Source organism: Aotus nancymaae, unplaced genomic scaffold, assembly GCF_030222135.1.
Source record: "Aotus nancymaae isolate 86718 unplaced genomic scaffold, 86718_ANA_hifiasm-v0.15.2.pri h1tg000048l, whole genome shotgun sequence".
NCBI lineage: Eukaryota > Metazoa > Chordata > Mammalia > Primates > Aotidae > Aotus > Aotus nancymaae.
The window spans coordinates 8,912,382-8,928,926 of NW_026988462.1; the positions used below are offsets into that span (position 1 = coordinate 8,912,382).

Genomic DNA, 16,545 nt, shown 5'->3' on the forward strand with positions numbered 1-16,545 from the left:
GATTTCAGGAAAAAAAATAACCATAGTGAAATTGGAAGACTTAAGGAAAGCTATTTATGTTATTCTGAGGAATACAAATCAATAAAAGTTCATAGCTGAAAGGTTCTCACTGATTGGAACATACTGGTAGCACAGTAATTTCAAAACCCAATGTAGGGTTTGCCAATCATACCACATTTTCTGATTGTATCCAATAAAATGTTATGAGCTAGAAATGGTTATCTCTAGTATAAATTTCTTGAATGACTTTATTTTCTATTCTAACATGACTAAGCTGATATCAAGACATTTTAAATAAGGTTTCAAAGAACTATAAAATCCTTTTAGGTTAAATATTTTAAAGTCAACTTCCTGAATATTGTTGGAAAACACACTCATCATTCAGAGGTTTGAAGAATAATAGACAATCATTTGATTACCTTTCTAGAAGTTTGTTAGATTTTCCATTCATTAGAATGCCAACCAATCCTCTGTAAATTCTTTAGCCATATCTAAACCAATGGAAGCTGTCATGAATCTCCTCATGCTGCAATGCCAGTGGATAGGCTTATTGTGTCTTGGTGTAAGGGCAGGGTAATCACTTTTCTAAGATGTACCTTAATTTTCCGTGCTGCTTTAAAAAATTACCCTTCTGTATGTGCTGCTGATCAATATATCTGCCAAGTCAACGATGATATTTCAAATGAAAAAAGGAATAAAATTCTTTCAAGAAAGTCTCATCCACATCAAGCATTATACCCCCGATGAAAAAGAAAAACCCCAAGAGAATAACTTGAAAAGTTAGAGACTGAATACGAAAGTTTCTTGAAGAATTTTTTAACATCTTTCAATTTAACATCAACTTATTTCTGTAATTTTAAAAAATTTTTCATTAATTTACCATTCAATACATTGCTCAGTCCATGGAAACACTTGTATTTACCATTCTGACTGTATACAAGGGTGAAAACTGTTCATGAAAAGTAGCATATATAGATGAATAATTCTAATAAATTACCACACTAGAGTGTAAACTACACAAGGGCAGAGACTTCAGTTGTTTGGTTCAGTGCTGTTGTTCTGAAGCCTAGAATGGTGCCTGTCCAGGCATAGGCACTCAACCAATGTTTCATAATGAAAACATATATTTGAAATGAAACTGTCCAAGTTCTGCATTATCTCATAAAAGTATAGGCACACCCCACATAACAATGTTTGGCTAATGATGGATCACATATACCACAGTGGGTACTTTAAAGTTATAATGGAGCTAAAAAATTCCTATTACTTGTTGAGGTCCTAGTTTTAGTATCACTACAGTTCAACCATTATTCACATGTTTATGGTTAGGCTGGTGTAAATAAACAAATCCCCAAGAAAATGCACAGTGATGTGTTCGGTAGCTTTTGCAGATCTCAACAAGCTCCTTAAAAGGTTTTAAAACATGGACCCCAACACCAAAAGATTTTCCTTAATAGAAATGTTCATGATACATTATTTGCTTGTAAGAAAATCTATGAGAAAAGAAAAAAGAAAAACAAGTGAAATGCCATGGACATATTTCTAAAAAAGTGACACCTAGGACCTTCAGGAAGTATCTTTAAAGAAGGTACTGTTATCATAGGAAATGAAAGCTCTATACATGTCATTGCCCTGGATGACCTTTCAATGGAATAAGATGTGGAAGTGAAAGATGGTGATATTGATGATCCTGACCATGTGCAGGCCTAGGCTAATGTATGTGTTTGAATCCTAGGTTTTTTTTTTTTAATTGTACTTTAAGTTCTGGCGTACACATGCAGAACATGCAGGTTTGTTACATAGGTATGAATGTGCCATGGTGGCTGGCTGCATCCATCACTCTGCCATCTACAATAGGTATTTCTCCCAATGCTATCCCTCCCCTAGACCCCACTCCCTGGCAGCCCCCCATGTGTGATGCTCCCTTCCCTGTGTCCATGTTTTCTCACAGTTTAACTCCCATTATGAGTGAGAGCATGCAGTGTTTGTTTTCCGTTCTTGTGTTACTCTGCTGAGAATGATGGTCTCCAGGTTCATCCATGTTCCTGCAAAGGACATGAACTCATCCTTTTTTTATGGCTGCATAGTATTCTATGCTGTACATGTGCCACATTTCCTTTATCCAGTCTACCATCGATGGGCATTTGTGTTGTTTCCAAGTCTTTTCTTAACCAAATAATAAAAAAGTATAAACAAATAATTTTTAAATTAGAAAGAAGCTTTTAAAGTAAGACTACAAAGGAAGAAAAATTAAAACAGTTAATGTTTGTAAAGTAAAAGTGTCACCGTGAGCTAAGGTTAATTTTTTATGTAACAAAGAAAACATTTTCTAAATTTAATGTAGCCTAAGTGCACAGTGTTTATAAAATCTACAGTAGTGCACGGTAATGTCTTTGGTCTTCACATTCACTCTCTACTTATTGACTCACCTAGAGCAACTTCCAGTGCTGCAACCTCCACTCGCGCTAAGTTCTCTATATGGGTGTATTTTTTTTACCTTCTAGATTTTATTTTTATTGTATTTTTCCATGTTTAGATCTGTTTATATACACACATACCTACCATTGTGGTACAATTGCCTACAGTGTTCACTACAGTAACAGGCTGGACAGGTTTGTAGTCCACTAAGCCAGAGGCTACACCACGCAGCCTAGGTGTGTAGTAGGCCGTATCACTAAGTTTGTGTCAGTTCACTCTGTGATGTGCACACAATAAATAAATCACTAAACAATGCATTTCTCAGAGTGTGTCCCTGTGGCCAAGTGATGCGCAACTGTATTTTAAACCCTCTGGGGTGCTGGCTGTATCTCATCTCTAAATGAGATGTGTTTAAAACATTTTTTCTGCCAGAAGCAATACTTATCTGCATGTTACTTGTCAGGTGTCTGCTCAGACCTCACCTCTCTAATTGCTCAAGCCTCGATTAGAGGTCCCTTTATGTACATTTGTAGTGCCTTCTATATTCTTTATCATCATATCACATCTTGTTTACAAATTCACTTAGGAATATCCTGCAGAAGGCTCAACTCCAAAGGGGCAGGTACGTGTCTAGCTTACATTTCCTGGACTCAATACTTCTTCAATGTATAAAAAATGACTATTCATCATTCCATGAAATTGTTAATAATTAATAAGGATAGAGTCCCAAACACAAATAAATACCAGGAATGCAAATAACACCATTTTTTTTGTTGTGTAAATAACGGTGGAATCTAAAATACAGCAATCACTTTTTTTTTCTATATATCTAGAGACATAACTAACAAATGAAGCTTGAAAAGTCACAAAGGAAAAGCAATGGCATTTGTGTGAGGTTAGACTTTTAAAAAATAGACCATTGAACGAAAAGGAAGATGATCAAATTCTATAAAATATAGAAAAGAACATTTCAAGCACTTCATGAAAATACGACATACTGTAATCTAGAGACAACCCTCAAAGTTCGAAATCCAGTAAAGTAGGGAAGATCAGACTTCTTTTCAACTACGATAGGAAACGTCTTTCACTACATATAGGGGTTGCAGAGAGCAACATTAAATCCCTTTAGTGAGTTTATTAAGGGCAGAGGGCAACATTAAATCCCTTTAGTGAGTTTATTAAGGGCAAAGGGCAACATTAAATCCCTTTAGTGGGTTTATCAACCTGGATATTATTGACAGTTTGAATCAGAAAACTCTTTGTTGTGACAACCACAAATGGCTCCAGACGTTAGCAAATGTCACTTGAAGGGTAAAATAGCCCGAGTTGTTCTATAGATTTCAGGCAGATTCGGCAAAAAGCATGGATGTCAGAGATATAGTGATGGTTTTATTGTTAATTTAATGACACTAAGTATCCTCAATTAATGATATTAATTATCATTGATTATCAAAGGTTAAGCATTGCTAAGCTTTGAAGGTGAGAGTCATGATATCTCAACCAAATACTAGTTTTATAACTTTCAAACAATTATCGATCTGAAAAACCTCCACTGAAAGGCAAATATAAGTAATCAGCATTTAAAAGATTATAATTAAATGGCAGTTTGATATTCTGGAAGGGAGAATAAGGAAATCTCAATGCCTGACTCATCTTTGCCTCTATTTGGTGAGACAGTGAGCAATATTCTTTACAATTTTGTTCCTCACTTTTCTCATCTTTACATTGAAGGTATGAATTATTTCTTAGTCCCATAATAGCTCTAGTATTCCATGGTCATGAGACATCATTTTATGTACTTCAGAGTTAGTAAACTAAAAATAACCACTCTTTTCTGATACATTCATTACTGCATACCATGGCTGATATTAAGCATAAAAAGATTTTTATAGATTATGTAATTTTTGGAGGTTTTTCTTGATCAAAAGCTCAATAGCAATTTGAAGGTACCTGAAATTCTATTCAAAACTCATATTTCTTTGAGTTAAAGCAGCTCTTTTCAAACTGTATTCTATGGATACTCAAGAGTATACATTAAAGGGCAGTATGCTGGCAAAGCTCTACACATCCAAAAATTCAAACAGAATACACAAGCTTTAATAATGCTACTTATTGAGGTTTGCTCAAAAAAAATCTCTGAATATGGAATTTGGCTAGATATAAAAAACCACTGGAAGGCATAAAATATATTTTTTAATGTTCATAGAGCTATTAAACTGTGTGTGGGTTATTGGCAATGGATGCAAATTCACTTATTCATCCTTCCAAGGCAGCCTCGTGAGAGAAGACAGAGCCTCTATAGAGCAGTGTCTGCGATAAACAAGCCTGAAACTCAGACACAAAGCCCTGGTAATTCTGAGTGTAGAAATATATGTCACGTCATCATACTAAAAGGGCAGGTAGCCGTGTTATTGAAAACTGCATGGTTTCGAAACAGGCATGTACGTGGAAGCCCAGCAGAAGCAAATGCATTCTTTATTACATCAAAAAAAAAAAAAAAAAAAAAAAGAGCAATAGGTTTGCAGTACACAGGTAGAAGGAAAGAGTTGCAGAGATACTAGGATAAGCTAAAGGAACTAACCACCTCCTTTCAATAAGCCAAAACTAATTTTTCCATGGCAGTTGTTGATCTGCCCTTTCACCTCTAAAAATAGTTCACATCTAAGCATTCTGGGAGTCAAGATAATAAATAAAATACCAGTAATCTATATTATTAAGTTTTAGAAATAGCCATACCACATAAAATATATTTTCAGGAAGATCTGATTTTCTTTAAAGTTACTCATATAAAGCTCAAGTTGTACTACCTTATAAATTATTTGCATAACAATTGACTTTCAAGTACATAGAACTCTTAATGAATTGATCATTAGAATGTCTCTGGTTCAGAAACAAGATAATGCTATTGAGAATCTATTGGAAAGCTTTACAACTATGGTTTAAGAGATTAATTCAAATATTACATTTCCTAAATATAGTTAACAACATATATCTCACTTATAAAAGAAACTGAACCACTTTAAAGCATCCTCTTTTCTACCCTCTTCTTTGTTCTCTTCTACTTTTTCTTTCTCCTCCATTTCCACTTTCCTTTCTTCTAACTCTTATAGGTCCCACCTCCCTCCGGAAAACCTCCTTTAGGCTGGAGCCTCTCCCAGGCATATTCCCATAGGTGTGTCTCTCACACTGCCCACTACATTTACTGCAACTCTCCATCACTACTATAGGTTTCTGTAGACAGGATTAAGCCCGCTTACATTTTAAATTCCTAGTTTCTACTACTAGTTTTTGGTATGCAAGAGCATCCAACAAATATTATTTCAAGCCATAATTTAAATATGGATTGAATCCATATTTAAAATCCATATATTTAAATTTCAATCCATTATTTAAATAAACAGACTATTGGCCAGGTTTATCCAATATAGGAACTAAGAAGACTCACTACAGCCTTGTCCCTCCTCCCTAATAATATAGAGCAAGTTACGTTTTCAAGATGAGAGTAAGCAACAAAATTGACATTCAGATGAAAACCAGCATTCGAATACATGGTCTGAAATTAGTTCCAATTCATAATTAAGATTTTTATATGAAAGTTTTGGACTGAAAAGAAGCAGCCCATTCCATCACTTTCCAAAGAACAGAACATTACATGACATGATTACATAATAACAGCCAAGAACCACATCGATACCTCGCTATTAAAAGTATTTTGCTCAACTAGAATGATGTTTTCTAAAGTGATGGAGAGTACAGCACTCGAGGCTGTATTTTCTACTATAAGATATATACTATTCTTCAAAATTTAGATTTATGGTCACTAAAAGTTATGTATTTTGAAAATAAAATGTGTTAAAATTTCCCATCAAAATACGTCTTACTTTAGAAACTAACCTCAGAGATCATTTAACCAGGAGATGTAATTTCTGATTAAACAACCAAGAAGAATAAGGAAAGTTTTGTTTTATTACTCTATTTCTAAATAATCCTGTATCTCTTTCCTATAATATTTACTAAATATATATTTTAACCAAGGATGAGGTTTCTCATTATTCTTTTGATCTTAATTATTTCTTATTCTTAGGTTAGAAATTTGGAACCAAAGTAGAAATATTACATCAAATCTTATGGCAAAAGAACACTTCTCCCCTCTAAATCAGAAATGTAACACTCAACAGCTGAGAGGAAGCAAACCATGCTAAATTTTATGTCATTGCTCTTTGACAGCATTTTTTTTTTCAGTCAAACTCTATGATGTCCTTATAGTAAAGGCCGTAATTTTTCTAATCTGTGTGTATATAAATATATATATATGCATATATAATTATAATAAAGGTACATATAGAAGAAACCTATTTAATGGCCATCCTTAATGAAGTCTGTTTTTAAAACTCACTACATCTAGTAATTATTACTGATTATTAATGATATTTTCACATTTATTTCAGTTGCACAAAATTATAATAAAGCATACATTCTCTCTTTAAACTTAATCTTCAACAATCTAATTTTTTTCCATTAATATTATCCATTTTTCCAAAACCTCTTCAGTTCCCACAAACATTGAGAACTGTTATCTCACCCTAGAGTATCTTCAACATTTTTTGTAGAGGATTTAAGATGAGATTGGCCAATCTGATGAAAAGAAATGGGAGAATGCTTGAAGGAGAAATACCATTGACAATACTTGCAGAGGTATCCAAGTATTTAGAAATTACACTTAGTTCCTCCTTCCTTTTGTGTTCAGTAAAGAGCCATTCAAAAGCCAATGATGGAGAAGTCTAGTCATACCAGTACTTAATTCTCTCGGTGAACTTGCACTTTACAAAAGATCTAGGTGACCGAAGGCTGCTTAGCTTATTATAAAGGTATACTTGACCATCAACTTCAGCTTACATGTTTATTTCAATTCTAATGAAATGCTAAGTCACCAAACCATGACCATTAAAAGAATGAAAATTTCAATAAAACCCTATGTACAACTCAAAATTCTTAGACTGGGTGAATCAGGTTAAACTAGCATTTAATGCATACTATGATGGTATATTAGTTGCTATTCATTTCTTCAACAGAAAGCATGCAATTTAGGATGTCAAAATACGTCTTACTTTAGAAACTAATCTCAGAGATCACTTAACCAGGAGATGTAACTTCTGATTATATAACCAAGAAGAATAAAGAAAGTTTTGTTTTATTATTCTGCTTCTAAATAATCCTGTATCTCTTTCCTGTAATATTTACTAAATATACATTTTAACAAGGGATGTGGTTTATGTTAATTGTATGTTAAATGTAATTATGTTAATATGTTAATTGAGAAGTTGTAAAATAAATATGACTATATTAGAACCTGGTGTGTTTGTATTGATTTAGTAAGCCATATGTGTATGCCAGGGGATAAACTAGGTGATATTGCCAAGTGTCTTACAGACATATAGGTATTTTTCAGGTCACGTATAGGGAGCCCCACAACTCCTTCTGTAAAGAAGGAGTTTCCCATATGTTCATTTAATTTGCATAGATTTCACTGTATGCCTTTCTGGCAAAAGGAAAGATAATGGGATAGGATTTATGTAAATGATGATGGTTAAAGCCCCAGTTAAAGTATTAACTATGATCCAATTTTAAGCATGATCTAATAATCCCCTATGAGGCAAACAAAAGCTTAGGTAATTTAAATAACTTTTCAAATCATGCAACTAGTAAGGGACAAATCTTAAATTTTAACCAAGTTTTATCTCTTTAGGAACAATAACAACACTTAAAAGGGTTATTATTAGATTAAGTTAGAAAATACAGGAAAGGCACTCAGACATGGTAATACTATCTAATATCTTTATTACTGCTTTGTACACTGTTGAGATAAGGGTTCTTTTCTTCATAAACTCTTGCAGTTGGAACAGAGTTGCAGAAAAAAAGCCAAAATCATTTTTCTGTGCCTTCCTGGTTATGATAAACTATATTTACTCACTAAGGTTAAATGACTAAATAACTGTTGATTATAGTTAATAATACAGTGTTGTATACTTCAAACTTGCTAAGACAGCAAATCTTAAGCGTTCTTAGCAACAACAAAAGGTAATATGTGAGATGGTAGGTTTGTTAGTTAACCTGATTATGATAGTCATTTCACAATGTACATGCCTATGTGTATCAAGCCATTATGCTGCACACTTTAAATAGATACAGTTTTGTCAGTTATATTTTAATAAAGCTGAAAAAAGATTAAACAACTAAAAAAACTTCCTGATTTTTAGATAAAAGGCAAATCTAACATTTGTCAAGATGTGACACTAAGTCAATAAATTAAAAAGTCTCACTATATTAAAAAAAAATAAGGAATCTCAGAGTTCAAAAATTAAAGGCATTAATTATTATAGTGTAAAAAAGGAATCCATGAGCTTATGACTAGTATTCTTTTGTTGTGGAGGATCACTGTATAGTAATGATTAGAGCTACCCTAAAATGATAACTCCATATTTTGCTAGTTTATATGACTAAGTCCTGTGTTTTTAAACAAATTAAACAAATCATCTCTCCAGAAATGTTTAATTACAACTCTTTTCAATATTAAAAGACATGGCTTTCCAGAAAATTACATTTGATATTTTTCTTACTCAAATTAACTTACAAATACACACAACAAAATTAGACTGGCATGGTGGTGGGTGCCTGTAATCCCAGCTACTCAGGAGGCAGAGGCAGTAGAATTGCTTGAACCCAGAGGTGGAGGTTGCAGTGAGTTGAGATAGCACCACTGCACTCCAGCCAGGGCAACAGTGAATGAGACTCTACCTCAAAAACCAAACCAAACCAAACAAAACAAAAACAATTAGTGATCAAAGGTTCTTCCAAAATAGAGGTGATGGTTACATTTCCAGGACTTATTGATTCATATCTGCACCCTTCAGTGGATGGTCACCCTTGAATGCAGAGAACTGCCTGGCTGAGGTTTATATTCCCACTCACTGACCACTCCAGAATTTGTTCATAGCCAATGCCTAATTACTGTAGGGTTCTAACAGGTCAGACCTTTGGCTCAAGACAAGACTCAGGTGCAATTCACCTGAGCATGTTCCCCTTCCTGTCTTGATTCCCTAGTAACATTAGAAGTTTCTGCAGAAAGCAAACATGCACAAGAATTCCAAACTCAGCTTCCAGGGAATCAAAGCTAAAAACAAACTCATGATGATCTGCTTTTCAAATCCATCAACTTCTTTTCAATCTTCATCCTTCTTCAACTTTATGTAATTTCCACATTTGTTCATTACCACTCCTTTTCCTTAAACTCTATTCTTACAAAATCGCTAAAATAAGATTTTCATATCGTTTTCCATACATCCCTTTCATTCTTTCTCACTGTGCTTTGCTGGAGCATCTGTTCCATTCTCTTATCCTTTACCTCCTGTCCTGGTAAAATCTCATCTACCATGAGGCTTCAACATCAGATACATGCAAAACCCTCAAATGTATATTATTCTCTCATGAGAATAGGAACTATGGCAACAGGAACTATGTTTTACTTTGGCAGCTGGTTCCCCCTTTTCTTTAACATTACATCTGGAAAGTTTATGGTTCCCTGGAAACATTTCAGACACCTTCATATGTATCTCCCTTCCTCCAATCTGCTGGGCCAGCTACCTACTCTTCATACAGTCACTATAATTGTTTTCCAAAACATGTGTTCTGGCTCTATGACTCTCCTATTTAAAAGCTTTGCAGGTATGCACATTTTCTATAATTTCTCAGTTGTTTTAAAACAGTATCCAAAGGTGAGGGAAATCTTATTTTTCCTCCATTTTTTGCCAAGCTTCCCAAGACCCCAGACAATATTAGATTATTTGCCATTCCATAGGTATATCACATTCTTGTATATTTCAGTGTGGGTGTTCATGTTTCTCCCTCTTCCTATAGTGTGGCTGACCCTTCACGTACAGAACAACTTGACTCCTTTTGTGGTTCAGTTCCAGTGACTCACTTATAATATGGTATTTCATCCAACATATTCTCCCTCCCTCACGAATCTATAATACAACCTTATGTTTCCATTTTGAAAGTTTAATATTTTGGCTTATTTGTAAGTTTGTGTCTGTATTTGTCTTCCTTAGAGCGGTGACTATAAATACTTAGAAACATGAAGATCATTAATCCAGTTTTATATTTCTTCTGGTGTGTAGCACAGAGCTTTGCACAAAATAGTTGCTCAGCAAAAGTTTGGAATATAATTCCAAAATTATGACTTGTTACACAGCCAATTAACAATCATGACTATGGCAAATTATTCAAATAACACTTAAAAATAGAAAAAATAGGAGACAAGTAAAATAGTCATTGAAATATTGCCAATTAAAATCACATGGCTAATAACAAAAAAGACAATTCATATCGTTAAAACTATTTTCATTTTAGGGTATTAAAATGAATCCCTTTATTTGAATAACAAAATAAATTAAAATGTATCCTGAAAGATAATTCAACTTTAAAGAGTATATCTAATTTTCAATGTTAGCCTCAGTTCAGATGTTGTGAAAATCTTAAGCAACATGCATAAAATTAAAATATAGGCTGTTATTGAGAATATAAATTAAATATCATTCTAAAGCATCAAGTTTGCCCTATGAGTTTCCTTAAAAATATCAGTGTTCAATAATGGAGAAGAAGAATTCAAATTATAGAATTTTTAAGCATTTAAGGACAAAATATTTTTAATAACCTTTTGAAATAAAATATTTCATTTTTACCTCTTACTTCATTTCTTTTATGCCATCAGTCAGATGAATCACCTTGTTTCTAAATATGTTCTCATTCCTCTACTCTAAACTCAAATATTTATGAACTAGAAAATAAACCCATCTTGAATAGTAGAACATGGTTTGATTCTGCAAGACTTAAGAGTTGCATGGGATGGACAAAAATCAAAGAAAGTGTCAAAACTTCTATAAGGCCATGTCTAGCAGACATGGTGAAAAAGTAGAACTGAAATTCAAGCTTACTTCAAAAGAGTTTATCTTCCCTGCACAAACTAAAACTTTTATGATGCTGTGGAGAGTGGGAATCACTACTAAGTCCAGTTGACTAAAATATCTCGGAAACACAGTACATCTTTACACATTAAATAGAACCTCAAACTGCCCGTAGGTTCCAAGACTCACTGAAGTAGTTTGTCAGTTGTAGTTCTGTTTGTTTTACTTGAGAGAGCCCACTCGCTTTCTTTCCTTCCTTCTTCCCATCCTTTCTTCTATTCTTATTTCCTTCACTTTTCCTCTCTCCTTTTTTTTACAACTGGCTTTCTAAGCTACTCTAAATTACCAGTATAAATCCAATGCCTTCTTAGTTGTTTGCAGAGAGGAAATACCATTAGTGTTATTCATTGGCCACCTTGTTAAAGCTGACTACTTATACAATGATTGAATTTCTATCTATAATTATTAAGTGGGGCAACAGAACTAAGAAGACATAAACAGCATTTAGCACAGAACATTACTTTGAAAAGCAGATGAATTTCTTAGGTAAAAGCACTCACTTCAACGTAACCATTCAATTTTCTACCTCGAGCCCAAAAGTCCTCTTTGCTGGCCTAGGATATTTTCTTTATCTAGCATGTCTGATGTTGCAGGTCTCTTTCTCCATATTCTGCAAGACATGCTCAAATTCTCTTTCCATTCAATTTATGACATGATTCATTGAATGCTACAGCCTACTTGAGGATTTTTAAAAAATATTTTCTGTCCCTGCAGTAGAAAGCCATTTTTCCGATAAGAAACATACTGATGACCCTGTCAGCTAAGTATCCTAATTCATCTGTCTATGTGAAAAAGCTCTTCCCTCCAGGCCCCTTCAGAATTCATATATAAATTACTCTCTGTGTATTAGCATCTGCAGTGAAACTAGCTTTCACGCTTTTTAAAAAATAAAAAATACATATATTTTACAATTCCAGAAGTAGTAGACAAAAATCAATTCAAAGTATTATTATCTCATTTTCTCTGGTTCTCAGGGATGTATCTACAGTTATGAGATGAAAGAATTTCTAAATGACAGTGTAGTGGCAAAGGATTAAAAATGAGACACATTATTCTAGACTTCCATTGTACCATTACCAGTAGCATTTTTCTAACCAACATCATATTTTACCTTAATTCAGGAATATGTCCCAAGTGTTTAAAACAGATACTTGAATGTTAGTAAATATTTAAAGGATCTAAATATGTTTTTTTAGAAGACACAGAAATAGGAACTTACAAGTTATTGTGTGCTAGCATTAGAAATTTTAAAAATTAAGTGCCTCCAGTCACATATCTGGCATGGTGTAAATAGAAAATGCCTTGTAAATATGAAGTTACATGGTCAAATATGATTAACATACAGGGCCAGTTTCTCCTGTCGTCTCATATTTTGTTTGTGTAATCAATCGACCTCTTTTATTCCCACTGGTTTTAAGAAAGGGCGTTCTGAGTGACTGCAAGCTTCATTATAACCTCAAACCCTTAATACAGTTTTCCCAGGATTTATAACCAGAGATGGATATTGACAGCTGCACCTCCCTAACCTGATCTAGCTAGTCTACTCCATCATCCACATATACTTCCATTAATTCAGCTGTTGTTGAGTATCTCCTATGTACCAGGCACTGAGCTATGTGTCAGATAATACAGATGGTTGCTAAAGAGAAAGATGAGTAAGTCACAGTCCCGGATCTCAAAACTTCTAAAATCTAGTAGGAGAGACAAACATGTGTAAGTACGGCAATGATAAAAAATATAACATCCCATTGAAAACAATAGACATTTTTAAAAAAATGTTTAAGTACTTCAGTAAAGAGTTGCCATTAAGCTGGATCCTGTTAGTTAAATAGAACTTTCACAGGCAGGAATGGGGGAAAGAAAATCAAATTCAACCAAATAGTTTGAATTATTACAAAAAGGAATGTACATGTAGATCTTAGGAATTGTGAGTAATTCATCATTGCTAGTGCATAAGGAAAGAATAATTTAGAAGAGTAATTATAAAAAGCAGGTTCCAGACCATGATGAAGGCCCTAGTTGCCATGATCTTTAACAGCATTATCATGGAATTGTGTGTGAACTTTGTATTAATAAATTCTGAGAACTTCTCGATGATACTGAATGACACAATTTGGAAAAACAATCATTGTCACCCTTCTTCTGATGACTTATAATTCATATTAATTGAAATACTCATGTCTTCATACATTTTTAAAGCACTTATTTCAGCCCCAGGCCCACACAGTAGGATAATGGGTATGCAAGAGTTCCTAAACAGAAAAAATGGATTGTCCTCCCAAAGAATTGCAAGATGAAGGATTGTCTGAACTAGCTTATTTTCTCTATAGTCAGGAAATGCTTTTTAACAATTTGCACCAGGCACAGTGGTTCACGCTTATAATCTCAGCACTTTGGGAGACTGAAGTGGGTGAATCACAAGGTCAGGAGTTTAAGACCAGCCTGACCAACATGGTGAAACCCCATCTCCACTAAAAATACAAAACTTAGCCAGATGTGGTGGTGTGTGCCTGCAATCCCAGCTATTCAGGAGACTAAGGTAGGAGAATCTCTTGAATCCAGGAGGCAGAGGTTGCAGTGAGCCAAGATGGCGCCATTGCACTCCTGCCTAGGCAACAGAGTGAGACTCTGTCTCAAAACAAGCAAACAAAAAATTTGCTAATATATTTTTTAATATTACATGTAAAATATTACATTTTTAAAATATAACATTAATCACCTATGAATTATGTGTGATTAAATTTCGATGTTATGTACATAAAGAGAGTAATAACCCTGTATTTCTACCCCCTACTCCAAAGTAACTGGAAGGTAATGAAGGTAATAGTGTTCAGTGCCGACACAGATGCAGAGATATGAGTTTTCATGGATTGTCAGTAAGGGTCTAAATTACTAGAATCCTTTGGAAAATGTCTATTATCTTATTGAAATTCCAGGAAATACGAATATAAATGTAAAAATCTGAGCAATCCTTATGTGAATTCCCAATATGTTTATAAAGGGAGATGCTGTTATTTACTATGCATTGTAATGTGGTACTAAATAAATAAGTGATCCTGAAGATGGAAACTACAGAATAAACTTAGCAAAAGCATATTATTGAATATTATGAAATCACCGAAAAATGTGAGTTACATATCAACTTAGCAAAAGCATATTATTGAATTTTATGAAATTACCAAAACAATGTGAGTTAGATATTTACACATTAGCTCACTGGAGTGACTACAACATGTTGATGAGGAAGAAAACGGAGTTTAATGTATGTAGTATACAGAGTAATCATATTTTTATAAACTCTATCTTTAATGAAAACCTTATTATGGGTATATATGTATGTGGCAACATGGGAAACATGGTTCAGGGCCATATTTCATAATGTTATTATGAGTGCTCTTGAGATACATTTATTAAAACTAGGAAAATGAAACATACACTAGCATTTTATTCCTAGCTTAAACTCTACTCTGTAATGCAAGTAGAAAGAACAATTGTCTCACATACCTTGTGGAAGATGTTTACCATTCTCCCTGAACTTCCTGGCCCACTGCTGTCCCTTGCATAGCGATGACAGTGCCTCCTAATTATAAAAAAACTATAAAAGCCCTAGCAAAGGAATTCATCACCTTCCTTCCCACCAATGTACAAAGTTGTCCATATTCATTTCCAATCTTTTCACCCATGTCAGGCTCTCTCCTCCCACTCAAAGCTATCGTCTACTTCTGTGTATCCTTTGTGTTTTCCCATCCCCACCCTCCTTGATTTTAACATTTACATCTCTGCCCAGCTCTTCCTTTCACTCTGTAAACACGTATAATCTTTCTCCTCTTAAAAACAAGATCAAGAAACAAAACAAAACACATCACTTCCTTTAACCTTGTGTTGACCTGTAGGGGTGCTATGAAAATTATTGAATAATCAGTATGGCACCATGTGTCCAAGAGCCTAAGAGCCTGAAGCATCTATGGAGCTAAGAGTGTCCTTTTAGTTAGTGGATCCTGGGGACATCACTGAGTCCTGTGGAGCATCCAGGGCAGCTGGGATGGCAGGGGGCATTGAGAAAACTTGGGACAGTGTCTGTCTACCATGTTTTCTATTGCCATTAATACCCAAACTTTCAGTTTCATCCACAGTTTGTCACTGAAATGTTTTTTTCTTTGAAATATCCACTGATCTAATTGCTGAAACGATAGTCACCTCTTAAATATGCCTGATGATTGGGCTGTCTGCTCCATTTGTCACTTTACTGTTAAATGCATTCTATCCTTTCAGAATGTTGTTCTCTCCATTTTCATCTACAACATCTTCAGTGATTCAAAGGTCTCATCTTCAGCCTTCTGGAATTCTGATTCTAAAAACGCTCCCTGGATGACCCCCACCCATGTCATTTTTTTACCAATCACAGTGACATCCAAATTCATGGCTTTATCTCTCATTTCTCTCTTGAGATTCAGACTTCCAATCCTGGGATTTCTCCTCAGCCATATTAGAACCAGCTTCCATTTTGCAGTGAAGGCAATTCGAGCTCAGAATATGATTATGACATAGTAATTTTCTAACTTCAAAAAAGTTATTACTATGAAATACTATGTAACAGATTTAGACATGTTGAAAAGTGAAATGACAGCAGAAGTTACACAAAATTTATCAAAACACAACTCCACATGGTATTTCATAGCTAAGGTACTAGAAATGCAAAAGACTACAGCCTCTTTGTGGTTATTGACATGATATTTTGTTCTTTTCTTTCCTTTTTTGTTAATTTAATGTTTTCCCTGTGGCCTAAAAGACTAATGAAGCTTCTTAGGTTCCTGCAGCAGTCCCAGACTGTAACTTATGCACAAGAAGCTGGGTCATTAAGCTAAAGGTCTCTGGATGAGCATCATCTCTAACAAGCATAAAGGTGATCTTGACCCATATTGTCATTCAGGGAATAACTTCCCTGATTTCCAATAATAGAACCATAATTGAGTTTCACAGATGAAAGCAATCAGATCAAAAAGTTTTTGGTTAATTTTGATTTCCTGTACAATCAGATCTTGGCAAGGTCCTTTGAAAACAGATCTTTAAAATTTTTTAATAAAAGAAAATTAAAAATAGGGGT

The 16,545-nt window shown here is 34.2% G+C and overlaps 1 protein-coding gene across 2 annotated transcripts in view; it reads right to left on the reverse strand.

Moving 5' to 3' along the window:
- GPC5 (glypican 5) overlaps positions 1 to 16,545 on the reverse strand; it is a 1,393,669-nt gene that overhangs the window by 946,050 nt on the left and 431,074 nt on the right. The gene's annotated exons all lie outside the window — the stretch shown is intronic.